Below are 16,947 nucleotides of genomic sequence, written 5' to 3' on the forward strand. Positions count from 1 at the left end.
ATGATGTGAAGTAAACACTGGATTGACAAAACTTCGATCATCCCTTACTGTACGCAAGTTGATTTTCACCTGGCTCTGTGGCGCAATGGATAGTGCATTGGACTTCTAAGTGAATTTGCAAAGTCATTCAAAGGTTGTGGGTTCGAATCCCACCAGAGTAGCATTTTTTACTTTCTTATTCAAACAAGCAACATTATGCATGTGAGGAATGTTTATTTTTGGCCGATGCTTTAATCTTAGTATTTGACCCAAGTTGAACCTATGTATCTAATACAACATGCAATTGAATCAAAAGCAGTCCGCCTTCCATTGCAACAGGAACATATTGCTCATAAGCAATACAACATTACTGCCAGAAACTTGGCACTTTCCTAATGTATCCTTCCTTCAGAAACATGGTCTTTATAACAGCTGTAAATGAGATAGACCAAAAACACGACACCCTACACTCAGACATTTGTTTCTAGCGACATATAAAGTAAAATCTTCTTTCAAAGCTATTTATGGTATATTCTCTTTGTGTTTTTGTATTGTTAACCAATTGTATGTCTGCACTTTTTATCCAGTTCTTTTTTATTAAGGTATGGAATTGTTGTCCAAACCTATTCACTTGGCAAGAAAATACTGTAATACCCTATTCTCTGAATTTCTCCCCAAGCGAACAAAGGTGCAGTTCAAGGTTTCACCCAGAAGTGTGATTCCTCTACAGACATTTTATGTTTCAGAAAACAATTATTCTTTCTTGTATCCCAGAAGGCTTGATAATATGATGTGAAGTAAACACTCGATTGACAAAACTTCGATCATCCCTTAATGTACGCAAGTTGATTTTCATCTGGCTCTGTGGCGCAATGGATAGCGCGATGGACTTTTAAGTGAATTGTCAAAGTCATTCAAAGGTATGTGGGTTCGAATCCCACCAGAGTCGAATTTTTTACTTTCTTATTCAAACAAGGAACATTATGCATGTGAGGAATGTTTATTTTTGGCCGATGCTTTAATCTTAGTATTTGACCCAAGTTGAACCTATGTATCTAATACAGCATGCAACTGAATCAAAAGCAGTCTGCCTTCCATTGCAACAGGAACATATTGCTCATAAGCAATACAACATCACTACCAGAAACTTGGCACTTTTCTAATGTATCCTTCCTTCAGAAACATTGTCTTTATAATAGCTGTAAATGAGATAGACCAAAAACACGACACCCTACACTCAGACATTTGTTTCTAGCGACATATAAAGTAAAATCTTCTTTCAAAGCTATTTATGGTATATTCTCTTTGTGTTTTTGTATTGTTAACCAATTGGATGTCTGCACTTTTTATCCAGTTCTTTTTTATTAAGGTATGGAATTGTTTTCCAAACCTATTCACTTGGCAAGAAAATACTGTAATACCCTATTCTCTGAATTTCTCCCCAAGCGAATAAAGGTGCAGTTCAAGGTTTCACACAGAAGTGTGATTCTTGCTACAGACATTTTATGTTTCAGAAGTCAATCATTCTTTCTTGTATCCCAGAAGGCTTGATAATATGATGTGAAGTAAACACTGGATTGACAAAACTTCGATCATCCCTTACTGTACGCAAGTTGATTTTCATCAGGCTCTGTGGCGCAATGGATAGTGCATTGGACTTCTAAGTGAATTTGCAAAGTCATTCAAAGGTTGTTGGTTCGAATCCCACCAGAGTAGCATTTTTTACTTTCTTATTCAAACAAGCAACATTATGCATGTGAGGAATGTTTATTTTTGGCCGATGCTTTAATCTTAGTATTTGACCCAAGTTGAACCTATGTATCTAATACAGCATGCAACTGAATCAAAAGCAGTCCGCCTTCCATTGCAACAGGAACATATTGCTCATAAGCAATACAACATTACTGCCAGAAACTTGGCACTTTCCTAATGTATCCATCCTTCAGAAACATGGTCTTTATAACAGCTGTAAATGAGATAGACCATAAACACGACACCCTACACTCAGACATTTGTTTCAAGCGACATATAAAGTAACATCTTCTTTCAAAGCTATTTATGGTATATTCTCTTTGTGTTTTTGTATTGTTAACCAATTGTATGTCTGCACTTTTTATCCAGTTCTTTTTTATTAAGGTATGGAATTGTTGTCCAAACGTATTCAGTTTGCAAGAAAATACAGTAATACCCTATTCTCTGAATTTATCCCTAAAGGAACAAAGGTGGAGTTCAAGGTTTCACCCAGAAGTGTGATTCTTCTACAGACATTTTATGTTTCAGAAAACAATTATTCTTTCTTGTATCGCAGAAGGCTTGATAATATGATGTGAAGTAAACACTGGATTGACAAAACTTCGATCATCCCTTACTGTACGCAAGGGGATTTTCATCTGGCTCTGTGGCGCAATGGATAGTTGGACTTTTAATAGAATTGGCAAAGTCATTCAAAGGTTGTGGGTTCGAATCCCACCAGAGTCGCATTGTTTACTTTCTGATTCAAACAAGGAACATTATGCATGTGAGGAATGTTTATTTTTGGCCGATGCTTTAATCTTAGTATTTGACCCAAGTTGAACCTATGTATCTAATAGAGCATGCAACTGAATCAAAAGCAGTCTGCCTTCCATTGCAACAGGAACATATTGCTCATAAGCAATACAACATCACTGCCAGAAACTTGGCACTTTTCTAATGTATGCTTCCTTCAGAAACATTGTCTTTATAATAGCTGTAAATGAGATAGACCAAAAACACGACACCCTACACTCAGACATTTGTTTCTAGCGACATATAAAGTAAAATCTTCTTTCAAAGCTATTTATGGTATATTCTCTTTGTGTTTTTGTATTGTTAACCAATTGTATGTCTGCACTTTTTATCCAGTTCTTTTTTATTAAGGTATGGAATTGTTGTCCAAACCAATTCACTTGGCAAGAAAATACTGTAATACCCTATTCTCTGAATTTTTCCCCAAGCGAACAAAGGTGCAGTTCAAGGTTTCACCCTGAACTGTGATTCTTGCTACAGACATTTTATGTTTCAGAAAACAATCATTCTTTCATGTCTCCCAGAAGGCTTGATAATATGATGTGACGCAAACACTGGATTGACAAAACTTCGATCATCCCTTACTGTACACAAGGGGAATGTTATCTGGCTCTGTGGTGCAATGGATAGGGCGTTGGACTTCTAAGTGAATTGGCAAAGTCATTCAAAGGTTGTGGGTTCGAATCCCACCAGAGTCGCATTTTTTACTTTCTTATTCAAACAAGGAACATTATGCATGTGAGGAATGTTTATTTTTGGCCGATGTTTTAATCTTAGCATTTGACCCAAGTTGAACCTATGTATCTAATACAGCATGCAACTGAATCAAAAGCAGTCTGCCTTCCATTGCAACAGGAACATATTGCTCATAAGCAATACAACATCACTGCCAGAAACTTGGCACTTTTCTAATGTATCCTTCCTTCAGAAACATTGTCTTTATAATAGCTGTAAATGAGATAGACCAAAAACATGACACCCTACACTCAGACATTTGTTTCTAGCGACATATAAAGTAAAATCTTCTTTCAAAGCTATTTATGGTATATTCTCTTTGTGTTTTTGTATTGTTAACCAATTGTATGTCTGCACTTTTTATCCAGTTCTTTTTTTATTAAGGTATGGAATTGTTGTCCAAACCTATTCACTTGGCAAGAAAATACTGTAATACCCTATTCTCTGAATTTCTCCCCAAGCGAACTAAGGTGCAGTTCAAGGTTTCACACAGAAATGTGATTCTTGCTACAGACATTTTATGTTTCAGAAAACAATCATTCTTTCATGTATCCCAGAAGGCTTGATAATGTGATGTGAAGTAAACACTGGATTGACAAAACTTCGATCATCCCTTAGTGTACGTAAGTGGTTTTTTATCTGGCTCTGTGGCGCAATGGATAGCACATTGGACTTCTAAGTGAATTTACAAAGTCATTCAAAGGTTGTGGGTTCGAATCCCACCAGAGTCTCATTTTTTACTTTCTTATTCAAACAAGGAACATTATGCATGTGAGGAATGTTTATTTTTGGCCGATGCTTTAATCTTAGTATTTGACCCAAGTTGAACCTATGTATCTAATAGAGCATGCAACTGAATCAAAAGCAGCCTGCCTTCCATTGCAACAGGAACATATTGCTCATAAGCAATACAACATCACGGCCAGAAACTTGGCACTTTCCTAATGTATCCTTCCTTCAGAAACATTGTCTTTATAATAGCTGTAAATGAGATAGACCAAAAACATGACACCCTACACTCAGACATTTGTTTCTAGCGACATATAAAGTAAAATCTTCTTTCAAAGCTATTTATGGTATATTCTCTTTTTGTTTTTGTATTGTTAACCAATTGTATGTCTGCACTTTTTATCCAGTTCTTTTTTATTAAGGTATGGAATTGTTGTCCAAACCAATTCACTTGGCAAGAAAATACTGTAATACCCTATTCTCTGAATTTCTCCCCAAGCGAACAAAGGTGCAGTTCAATGTTTCACCCCGAACTGTGATTCTTGCTACAGACATTTTATGTTTCAGAAAACAATCATTCTTTCTTGTATCCCAGAAGGCTTGATAATATGATGTGAAGTAAACACTGGATTGACAAAACTTCGATCATCCCTTAGTGTACGCAAGCGGATTTTTATCTGGCTCTGTGGCGCAATGGATAGCGCATTGGACTTCTAAGTGAATTTGCAAAGTCATTCAAAGGTTGTGGGTTCGAATCCCACCAGAGTCTCATTTTTTACTTTCTTATTCAAACAAGGAACATTATGCATGTGAGGAATGTTTATTTTTGGCCGATGCTTTAATCTTAGTATTTGACCCAAGTTGAACCTATGTATCTAATAGAGCATGCAACTGAATCAAAAGCAGCCTGCCTTCCATTGCAACAGGAACATATTGCTCATAAGCAATACAACATCACGGCCAGAAACTTGGCACTTTCCTAATGTATCCTTCCTTCAGAAAAATAGTCTTTATAATAGCTGTAAATGAGATAGACCAAAAACACGACACCCTACTCTCAGACATTTGTTTCTAGCGACATATAAAGTAAAATCTTCTTTCAAAGCTATTTATGGTATATTCTCTTTGTGTTTTTGTATTGTTAACCAATTGTATGTCTGCACTTTTTATCCAGTTCTTTTTTATTAAGGTATGGAATTGTTGTCCAAACCAATTCACTTGGCAAGAAAATACTGTAATACCCTATTCTCTGAATTTCTCCCCAAGCGAACAAAGGTGCAGTTCAATGTTTCACCCCGAACTGTGATTCTTGCTACAGACATTTTATGTTTCAGAAAACAATCATTCTTTCATGTATCCCAGAAGGCTTGATAATATGATGTGAAGTAAACACTGGATTGACAAAACTTCGATCATCCCTTAGTGTACGCAAGCAGATTTTTATCTGGCTCTGTGGCGCAATGGATAGTGCATTGGACTTCTAAGTGAATTTGCAAAGTCATTCAAAGGTTGTGGGTTCGAATCCCACCAGAGTCTCATTTTTTACATTCTTATTCAAACAAGGAACATTATGCATGTGAGGAATGTTTATTTTTGGCTGATGCTTTAATCTTAGTATTTGACCCAAGTTGAACCTATGTATCTAATACAGCATGCAACTGAATCAAAAGCAGTCTGCCTTCCATTGCAACAGGAACATATTGCTCATAAGCAATACAACATTACTGACAGAAACTTGGCACTTTCCTAATGTGTCCTTCCTTCAGAAACATTGTCTTTATAATAGCTGTAAATGAGATAGACCAAAAACAAGGCACCCTACTCTCAGACATTTGTTTCTAGCGACATATAAAGTAAAATCTTCTTTCAAAGCGATACATGGTATATTCTCTTTGTGTTTTTGTATTGTTAACCAATTGTATGTCTGCACTTTTTATCCAGTTCTTTTTTATTAAGGTATGGAATTGTTGTCCAAACCTATTCACTTGGCAAGAAAATACTGTAATACCCTATTCTCTGAATTTTTCCCCAAGCGAACAAAGGTGCAGTTCAAGGTTTCACCCCGAACTGTGATTCTTGCTACAGACATTTTATGTTTCAGAAAACAATCATTCTTTCATGTCTCCCAGAAGGCTTGATATTGTGATGTGAAGTAAACACTGGATTGAAAAAACTTCGATCATCCCTTACTGTACGCAAGTGGAATATTATCTGGCTCTGTGGTGCAATGGATAGGGCTTTGGACTTCTAAGTGAATTGGCAAAGTCATTCAAAGGTTGTGGGTTCGAATCCCACCAGAGTCGCATTTTTTACTTTCTTATTCAAACAAGGAACATTATGCATGTGAGGAATGTTTATTTTTGGCTGATGCTTTAATCTTAGTATTTGACCCAAGTTGAACCTATGTATCTAATACAGCATGCAACTGAATCAAAAGCAGTCTGCCTTCCATTGCAACAGGAACATATTGCTCATAAGCAATACAACATTACTGACAGAAACTTGGCACTTTCCTAATGTGTCCTTCCTTCAGAAACATTGTCTTTATAATAGCTGTAAATGAGATAGACCAAAAACACGACACCCTACACTCAGACATTTGTTTCTAGCGACATATAAAGTAAAATCTTCTTTCAAAGCTATTTATGGTCTATTCTCTTTGTGTTTTTGTATTGTTAACCAATTGTATGTCTGCACTTTTTATCCAGTTCTTTTTTATTAAGGTATGGAATTGTTGTCCAAACCAATTCACTTGGCAAGAAAATACTGTAATACCCTATTCTCTGAATTTCTCCCCAAGCGAACAAAGGTGCAGTTCAAGGTTTCACCCCGAACTGTGATTCTTGCTACAGACATTTTATGTTTCAGAAAACAATCATTCTTTCATGTATCCCAGAAGGCTTGATAATGTGATGTGAAGTAAACACTGGATTGACAAAACTTCCATCATACCTTGCTGTACGCAAGTGGATTTTCATCTGGCTCTGTGGCGCAATGGATAGCGCTTTGGACTTCTAAGTGCATTGGCAAAGTCATTCAAAGGTTGTGGGTTCGAATCCCACCAGAGTCGCATTTTTTACTTTCTTATTCAAACAAGGAACATTATGCATGTGAGGAATGTTTATTTTTGGCCGATGTTTTAATCTTAGTATTTGACCCAAGTTGAACCTATGTATCTAATACAGCATGCAACTGAATCAAAAGCAGTCTGCCTTCCATTGCAACAGGAACATATTGCTCACAAGCAATACAACATCACTGCCAGAAACTTGGCACTTTTCGAATGTATCCTTCCTTCAGAAACATTGTCTTTATAATAGCGGTAAATGAGATAGACCAAAAACACGACACCCTACACTCAGACATTTGTTTCTAGCGACATATAAAGTAAAATCTTCTTTCAAAGCTATTTATGGTATATTCTCTTTGTGTTTTTGTATTGTTAACCAATTGTATGTCTGCACTTTATATCCAGTTCTTTTTTATTAAGGTATGGAATTGTTGTCCAAACCAATTCACTTGGCAAGAAAATACTGTAATACCCTATTCTCTGAATTTCTCCCCAAGCGAACAAAGGTGCAGTTCAAGGTTTCACACAGAAGTGTGATTCTTGCTACAGACATTTTATGTTTCAGAAAACAATAATTCTTTCATGTATCCCAGAAGGCTTGATAATGTGATGTGAAGTAAACATTGGATTGACAAAACCTTGATCATCCCTGACTGTACGCAAGTTGATTTTCATCTGGCTCTGTGGCGCAATGGATAGTGCATTGGACTTCTAAGTGAATTTGCAAAGTCATTCAAAGGTTGTGGGTTCGAATCCCACCAGAGTAGCATTTTTTTACTTTCTTATTCAAACAAGCAACATTATGCATGTGAGGAATGTTTATTTTGGGCCGATGCCTTAATCTTAGTATTTGACCCAAGTTGAACCTATGTATCTAATACAGCATGCAACTGAATCAAAAGCAGTCTGCCTTCCATTGCAACAGGAACATATTGCTCATAAGCAATACAACATTACTGCCAGAAACTTGGCACTTTCCTAATGTATCCTTCCTTCAGAAACATGGTCTTTATAACAGCTGTAAATGAGATAGACCAAAAACACGACACCCTACTCTCAGACATTTGTTTCTAGCGACATATAAAGTAAAATCTTCTTTCAAAGCTATTTATGGTATATTCTCTTTGTGTTTTTGTATTGTTAACCAATTGTATGTCTGCACTTTTTATCCAGTTCTTTTTTATTAAGGTATGGAATTGTTGTCCAAACCTATTCACTTGGCAAGAAAATACTGTAATACCCTATTCTCTGAATTTCTCCCCAAGCGAACAAAGGTGCAGTTCAAGGTTTCACACAGAAATGTGATTCTTGCTACAGACATTTTATGTTTCAGAAAACAATCATTCTTTCATGTATCCCAGAAGGCTTGATAATGTGATGTGATGTAAACACTGGATTGACAAAACTTCGATCATCCCTTACTGTACGCAAGTGGATTTTCCTCTGGCTCTGTGGCGCAATGGATAGCGCGTTGGACTTCTAAGTGAATTGGCAAAGTCATTCAAAGGTTGTGGGTTCGAATCCCACCAGAGTTGCATTTTTTACTTTCTTATTCAAACAAGGAACATTATGCATGTGAGGAATGTTTATTTTTGGCTGATGCTTTAATATTAGTATTTGACCCAAGTTGAACCTATGTATCTAATACAGCATGCAACTGAATCAAAAGCAGTCTGCCTTCCATTGCAACAGGAACATATTGCTCATAAGCAATACAACATTACTGACAGAAACTTGGCACTTTCCTAATTACATCTTACTACTTACAATGACAAAGTTAAAGCGCCAGGTCGATCTCATCACGTTGGTGCCTGAGACATCACATAATGTGACACGGCCATCTCGGATAGATGCCCCAGATTTGAGAAGGAATCCCTCCAGCCGAAAGCCCACAAATGTTGCTGGATAGACTGACACCTCTTTCGGATGTCCTTCTGTATTTGCTGGCTAGTGGAAAGCAATGTGGACCCACCGCTCTATACCTCTGCCGTCATGAGTGTCCATAGCACACTCGGCAGATTTCGCTTCTCTAGGCAGACAAGCAGTGGAATTCTGCGGAAGGTCAATGGTGCTTCCATTGGTTTTGCCACTAGGCGATCCATTGCAGCCCTAGAAGGAAGCATAGCCCGCTGAATGCATTCAGGGTGTTCTGCGGTGGGAAAGGTCAGAGGGGGTGATAGTTGGTGAGCGTGCACAGCACCTCAGAATGACACCACTGCCTAGCAGGGGGACCGGTGGAGACACTATTCTCAGCCAATGCCCCTCTGTCTGAACGATTCTGCCTTTTGTCATCCCGGTAAGAGATCAGGCTAACGGGCTTCCAATGAAAAAAGCAGACATCAGACTGAAGCATGGTGCACCGTGCATGTCCACAATCATCGGCTCCAAAGAGAAGACGTTCAGCAACAGGATAGTATGGCAAAAGAACACATCATCCTAATTCCCATGTACAGAAAAAAGCCCACACTTGAGGAAGAATATCACATGGAGACGCCGGGGATCGAACCTGTGGCCTCATACTTCCAAAGTATGTGCTCTACCACTGAGTTACATCCCCACTGCCAGCAAGGAACTGTGAAATGTACCAGATGCTGGCTGGCTGCTTGGGACTAACAGCGCCCAGAACTGACGGTAACTGTCGAATTGGAGTTTCCAAATGGCGGACTTCATTTTAGAGCCACCTGTGTCTGGTTGTCCATAGAAACATGCAGAAAGGCTGCCCCCCCATGCAATTCCTCTGACCAACTAATGAAAAATGTCAATATGTTCAAGACTTTTGCTTTTAGAAGCCAGAGATAGGCCCCAGCAGCAGAGCTGGTAGGATATTCCAGCTCAAAACTAACAAGTTACAGAACCTGATCGACTTAGGTTGACAACAGAGGTACATCTGTGGCCACATCCAGTGAAAACAAATTATTTTTAAAGCTAGGCATCATATGCTACAAAGGTACAATGGTGAAGCTATACATTCGAACCAAAACAATCGACTGAAAAGAAACGCAAGGCAATGACAATCCTTTCACGATTCTGCACCGTTAAAACTGTGGTGTGATGGTACTCTCTGTGCATTTCTATTTGTAGTGATTGTGAAGGCATACAGGATGTTGACACTGGCAGGGATGCAAACCTCAGTGATATATTACAGGCAGGTTTGCGATACGGGCACCAGCGTTTTCTCAGACAAATAGATATGAATGTCGATGATCCTATAATCATGGCCCGAGTTGCAGTGTGAAATACAAAATAACCGGGACAAAATCACACTGATGTTTGGCAAATGGAGATGCCAGGGATTGAACCCAGGACCTCATACATGCGAAGAATGTGCTCTACCACTGAGCTACATCCCCACTGTGTGCGGTGAGTCGGTCCTGCAGACATCTTTTCCTGGGAGAATTCTTCCTGTCAAAATATGCTGCCAACTGAAGCACTAGCAAAAGACCAGGGAAAACGGGAGCAAGACTGGAAAAGCACATGGTCACGCTGAAGCAGTGTGCATTATGCTTCTCCATAAGAGATGACTTCCAGGGGAAGTATTCCACCAGAGGATTACCGTGCTCAAAGAGCCATCTAGTGGACAGAGACCATATGACAGTCAAAAAAAGGGAAACAATTGGAGATGCCAGGGATTGGACCCAGGGCCTCATCCATGCAAAGCAAGTGCTCTACCACTGAGCTATATCCCCTCGGTATGCAGTGTGTCTGTCCTGCAGACATAATTTTCAGGGAGAACTCTTCTGGTCAAAACATTCTGCCGAGTGAAGCACTAGCAAAAGAGCAGGGAAAACTGGAGCAAGAATGGAAAACCACATGGTCACACTGAAGCAGTGTGCATTTTGCTTCTCCATAAGAGATGACTTCCAGGGGAAGATTTCCACCAGAGGATTACTGTGCTCAAAGGGCCATCTAGTGGATAGAGATCATATGACAGTCAAAAAGAGAAACAAGTGGAAATGCCCCGGGTCCTCATATATATGCAAAGCATGTGCTCTACCACTGAGCTACATCCCCGCTGAGAGGACACTTCCTCATCACACCTAAAAGCTTCAGGAGGGAGTGGGCTAAGTAAGGAAAGGGGTTTGCAGTAGTGCATATGAAAAGACATGACAACTGCCATATTACATCTTACTACTTACAATGACAAAGGTACAGCGCCAGGTCGATCTCATCACGTTGGTGCCTGAGACATCACATAATGTGACACGGCCATCTCGGATAGATGCCCCACATTTGAGAAATGTAGTTATGGTGAAGTGGGAAAATGGAAAAACAGGCTCCCATCTTCCCCCTCTCGCGCTTGGCCTAAAGGTTCACGGCCCAAGCACCCGCCACGAGAAGAGTTTGCCCATCTACCAGACGACCAGATACCCTGGTTCAGGAACATAAGGATGTGTCCATCTGCCTGCCCAGCAGCCCGCCCTGCCCATGCCGATGCCTGCGGCATGGATCAACTAGACTAAAACCTATACGTTGTTAGAGATGCCATGACGACCTAGCCAACAGATAGCACACCTGTGCCAATATACACACTGGACACTCCCGCACCAATCTACACGAAGAATATACTCAGTGCTATGACGTAGGCGACAGACATACTCACGGACGTGCATCTTTATTATTTTCCACATAGGCTCTCAAAATGCAGAAACGCAAGACGCACCATGAACTCATCTAAAGAGCTTGCTTATGCTTCTTCTAAACCTAGGTGCCATAATGAGAATTATAACGAAGACACGATACTGGTCATAAGACAATATGAGACTATAACCTAAAGCGCCTGTGCACCAAACGGTTCCACCTATACACCAGGCCTAAGTAGGCCGCAAGCAAGAGCTCCCGTGGACGTTAACAGACAAGAGTCAGGTTGCTGATCCTGCAGAATGAGCTTGGCGAAAGCAAACAGCCAAGGTCGTAATGTTGCAAACCCACATTCCAAAAGCAGACCATCAAGGGCACGACGTTGCAACCTCGCACCCCGTGCACCAACATCAAAGTCGCACCTGCAAATTAAACCAGGCACACAGTGGAAAAACAATATTAATTGTGCAGAATTCTGCCTCAAACACGGTCCCACCTCACGTGACCAAGCCGAACCCGACAAGATGCCAAGCTCAGGAGGAAGGAGGCATCTGGATCCCTCGTTACAAGACACAGGCAGATACACTTGAAAGGATCAATGGACATCTGCGACAGTGGGAGTAGTCGGCCGTCCAGCTCATGAATAAGTCTTCACATTGTCTGCATGTACCCATAGTGAAACATTGTTGCAAATTGCAGGTACACCGAGAGCTGGGAACAGCGATGGTCCCAGGCTGGGAAGCTCACGGGCGCAACAATCAGAACATGGGGCTCTTATCACTGACGCCATTAACATTAACCAATCATTAGGAGTCTTCATGTAACAATTCTCATGTATCTAATTGTAGGGACAACCCAGATATATCACCTGACTAACCCTTGTCCACTCATATTATTCTCTATACGTATGCTATACTAACCCTACCACTCGAGCAACCAATTAAGAGTGGCGATAGGTTTTTTGTTAACTTTCTAAAGTGACGCAAGTAGCGCGTCATACTACAGTAAAAAGGGCCTGCGAGCCCCACGATTGTGTGTGTTGTCAGGTCAGACGCGTATGATCCTTGACCCATCCCTGCCGTTTGTGTTTAATAAACAGCAGAGTCACCTTGCTTCTTGTGTGTGTCTCATACTCTATCTCTTTTGGGATATACGGGAGGAGTTGGGGCCTCCCTGCCCGGAGGTCTGCGGACGACCCGGCCGACCCCGGCAGAATTTCCCCCCGACAAGTTGGAGGCACTGCTGAGATCTGTTTAAGATCGGCATTTTTATTTTTTATACTTTTTCCAAGCACTCCACTTGCGAGGAGGCCCGGCGGCGCGGCCCCCTCTGCCGTTGCCCCCTTCTCAGGACTACAGGACCATCGCGGAACTGCGAGAAGACCGGACAGCGCAATCCGGATATTGGCCCTCGGGAGCCGGTTGAGAAGTATCCCGCCCGCGGTTGGCGAGTGTCCAGACGTGGTCCAGACGAGGAAGGTGACGAGCCGCTCGGAGGGGTGCACGCAGTCGAGCGGCCCCGCATCAAGAGAACTTGATGAGCATGCCACGCACAACAAACAATGTGAAATTGTGAGGGAGGGGGGAGGAATTAAATACGGGAGGCGGGAGGTGTTGCACAGGTGAACGGCGAAGGTTTGACAATTTAGTGTTAGAAATAGAATGAATGGTAGTTGAACAAGCGCGAGAGCAGTTGGCTACGTAACGCGAGAGAAGGGGGCGGAGCACGAAAACATCACGTGCGGCCGCTCGTAGACACTGATTGGCCTAGGTCACGACTACGTGTAAGGGTGTGTGTGTGGTTTTCTACGATTTGGCATTTATTGATCAATGAGTAGATGAAGATCCCTATTGTTCGAGCAAGACGCTCGATAGGTAGATGCCGTTTCCCTGTAGGCGGTAGCTAGTCAGTTGCCCAATACGGAAGATAATTGGCTGGTTAAGCCCTCCTGTCGAGGGGCGTATCACACGCGAGCCGACGCAGCGTGCGCAGTCCGATTATATTGTTGATTTGATTACCTTGTTCCAGGAGTGACAGGAAGACAGTTGTGGGGTTAACGGGGGTAGATTGGAGGTGTATTTTGGATTTAAAGAATATATGAAGAACTTACCAGTAGCTCTAACAGATCGGTGACGTCACCAGTAGGGTTTTAATAGGATATCGCAAGCACGAGACATCCTCGTTTTGAGAGTGGTGGGGAAGAGAACTGTGGTAAGGGAGTGGAAACGGCGATAAACGGTAAACGAGTTGATCGAGGAAAGGCGAAACGGGGAACGTGGCTGCGCACGGAGAACGCCGGCCACGGCAAGTGTAGGAGGGGGAGGAGCCCGTGAAAACAGGACGACTGTATAAGAACGTAATAAGGGGTACGCAGCTGCAGGGGGCTGCGTATGCCTCGGCCGCAGGGGGCCGTAAGGGTGTTGTATAAAGGAAGAAAGGCAGTGGAAAATCTACAAATGTAACATACTATATTTTTATAATTTTCCTTAAGCGGACTATCGTAAGTCCCCAACTTACGGGGCCAGGTAACGATATAAGGCTGCATATTGTAAATTATTAGTGGGATAAACTGATACCAGATTAGGGAAGGGTAGCAAGTGGAGCGCTACTATGTCATACGGAACAGGATCGGGAGGGTGGGGGAACACCCTCACCACGCCACTACAATACATATGCACAACACTGCCACCCCATAGGGAGAAACTGATTAAGTATAGCATAGAATGGACCCAGGGGACGGATAACAAAATGCTAACACCGTGGCCGCCTAACGGTAGCTTCGATCCATATGCCCAACATTCACTATTAAATCATCTGCACAATACATATAAAGGGAAGAAGTTGGCAAACCTTGTGGAAGTGTTTAACTTATGGAGGATGTTCCAGGGGTCCCGACCAGGACCAAATGGAATATTCACTATGGGGGAAATACAAGAAGAAACAGAGATTAAGGAGGAAGGAGAGGATGGGAAACAGGGGATGAAATAAAAAAGGAACCGAGCAATGATATACCCATAGCAACGGGAGTGAAAACAGAGGTGAGGGAGGAGAAAAGAATAATAAAGCAGATGAAATAAAAAAGGAACCAAGCAATGATCTACCCATAGCAACGGGAGTGAAAACAGAGGGAGGGGGGTTGTACCCTTTAAGAGAATTGGGACAAATAGAAAGAGGACAGTTAAGGGCAGCTGAGGGATACTCGAACCCGGCATACAGCCCTCCACCATATGTGGCTCATAGGAAAATGCCAGCAGGGGAGGGGAGGACTGGAGAAGACCAGACTGTGGAAATAGGAAATGATGAATGGGCAGCTGCACAGATATTATTAAAATTACGAGGTTCATTAACAGGAGAAGAGAAGGAGGTAGTAAAGAAAACAGACGAGGATAATGCCAGGGAAGTGAATTGAGGGGGGAAGAGCTGTTAAGACAAAAAGAAGAGATTTTGGAGGAACGATTAGCAAAATTAAGGGATGAACAGAATGAATTGATCAAGCAGCTTGAGAGGGAGGAGAGAGAGAGAGAGAGCGAGGAAAAGGAAAGAAGGTAAGAACGAATTGGAAAAAATAAGGGAACGAACTGAGGAGCAAAGGAGAGAAGCTGACAGGGTAAAAGCAGCAGCAGAAAGGGTATCAAGAGTAGTACTGCGGGAAAAGAAAAGGGAAGAAGAAGAAAAAGAAAAAGAAATGGCAATATGGAGGAGGAGGTTACTATCAGAATCAACTAAGAAATACGAAGAAGGGAGGGTGATGGAGAGTATAGTAGAAAAAGAAAGGGCGAAATGGGAAAGGAAGAAAGAGGATGAAAGACTATTAGAACAGATGAGAAGTGAAGTGATGGAGGAATTGAAAAGGAAAAGGGAGGAAAATAGTAAGGAGATGGAGGAAAGGTATGAAGGAGAAAGAGGAGATAGGGGAAGGGAGAGTGGAACGTGGGGGATGTATATGATGACACAGAAGTAGCAACAACATCAGCACAAAGGGGAGCGGTTGATAAAGGAGAAAGAGGAGAACTGGACCTAATAGATTTACAAACAGTAACGATCAAGGGGAAAAAGACCGAGTGGGGGGTGCCGTTTATGACTAGCTTTTGTAGTGAGGAAGAGGGAGTGGAAAATGAAGGAAGAAACAGTGAAAGGGAAAGCTTAGATAAACTATACATCACCCGGACCAACATAGACTCGCCATGGATCAGTAGGAGAAAGGATGAGATGGAGAGAAGTGAGGAGGGAAAGAAAGGAATAGAGGAAAGACAGGCATATGAGGCCGCAACATCCCCATCCCCATCACGCCCTCCCCTATCGCACCCTACATGCTCAACCACCTCACGTTCGTTACGCAAAATAAAACTAGCGCCCTTCACCGATGAACTGACACCCTACACATGGCGGCTTAGAGACCTCCCTAGTCGCAGGCAGGAAAGAGGTATACACATGCCCACATTAAATACAGAGAAAGATGGAAGAAGGGGAAAAGATGGAGAAGAAAGAGGTATGAGCAGGGGAAATACAAACGAAAGTGAAAATGTGGAAGAAAGGGAAGAGGAGGAAGGGTGTGAGGACTCAATATTATGGAACACAAAGGGTGAAACGAGACATAATTTAATGCCACTTTTGGAGAGAGGTGGGGTTAGACCACAGTATGTTCCTTGGAAGCATACCGATAAAGAAAATATAAAATGTAGGCTCCCATCATTAAGTGGAGGTGCGGGTAAATGGATATATGAAATGGAAAAACACACCGCAGGACAGAAGCTGGCAGTAGGAGATGTAAAGGGCCTTTTAATATCAATATTAGGGGATAGAGCGGATGACATCTGGAAGAGAGCGGGATTTCATGGGGTAACAATAACAAATACATCGCACGATGGGGCACCGTTCGCAAACTGCAGACATGCACTATGGCAGGCACTGAGGGTACAGTACCCAGACACATCAGATATAGGAGCAATTACATCCCGCAAGATGCATGAGAATGAAGATCCTGTTGATTATATCCAGGAAATCCAAGAGAAGTGGCGTATGGAAACTAGAGAACAATGGGATAAAACACCAGCAATATTTTACCATATACTGGTACAAGGGCTCCCAGAAGGAGTTCAGAAACAACTAAAGAAAGTAGTGGGAATGGAAGCAAAACCATGGCCCGAAATACAACTGACTATAGTGCATCATTGTAGGACATGGCAAGGAAAAATGAAACAAAAGGAAGAGGACAGGAAAACGGAAGAGGCTAAATTAGTACAGAAAAAGCTTACTAAATACACAATGGAAGGGGCACTAATAACTACACCTACAACAATGACCCAAAG

The 16,947-nt window shown here is 41.7% G+C and overlaps 4 non-coding genes across 4 annotated transcripts; 3 read left to right on the forward strand and 1 right to left on the reverse strand.

Moving 5' to 3' along the window:
* Positions 1–4,669: 4,669 nt before the first annotated feature.
* On the forward strand, positions 4,670–4,759 carry TRNAR-UCU (transfer RNA arginine (anticodon UCU)). The gene is given in 2 exon segments: positions 4,670–4,706; positions 4,724–4,759. It is a non-coding gene; the product is annotated as a tRNA-Arg (tRNA).
* Positions 4,760–6,970: 2,211 nt separating this feature from the next.
* TRNAR-UCU (transfer RNA arginine (anticodon UCU)) lies at positions 6,971–7,060 on the forward strand. The gene is given in 2 exon segments: positions 6,971–7,007; positions 7,025–7,060. It is a non-coding gene; the product is annotated as a tRNA-Arg (tRNA).
* Positions 7,061–8,505: 1,445 nt separating this feature from the next.
* Positions 8,506–8,595, forward strand: TRNAR-UCU (transfer RNA arginine (anticodon UCU)). The gene is given in 2 exon segments: positions 8,506–8,542; positions 8,560–8,595. It is a non-coding gene; the product is annotated as a tRNA-Arg (tRNA).
* A 1,743-nt stretch (positions 8,596–10,338) lies between these two features.
* TRNAA-CGC (transfer RNA alanine (anticodon CGC)) lies at positions 10,339–10,410 on the reverse strand. The gene has a single exon. It is a non-coding gene; the product is annotated as a tRNA-Ala (tRNA).
* Between the last annotated feature and the right edge of the window lie 6,537 nt (positions 10,411–16,947).

This window comes from Ambystoma mexicanum, assembly GCF_040938575.1.
Source record: "Ambystoma mexicanum isolate Mex_15411 chromosome 12 unlocalized genomic scaffold, UKY_AmexF1_1 Mex_chr12_unloc.1, whole genome shotgun sequence".
NCBI lineage: Eukaryota > Metazoa > Chordata > Amphibia > Caudata > Ambystomatidae > Ambystoma > Ambystoma mexicanum.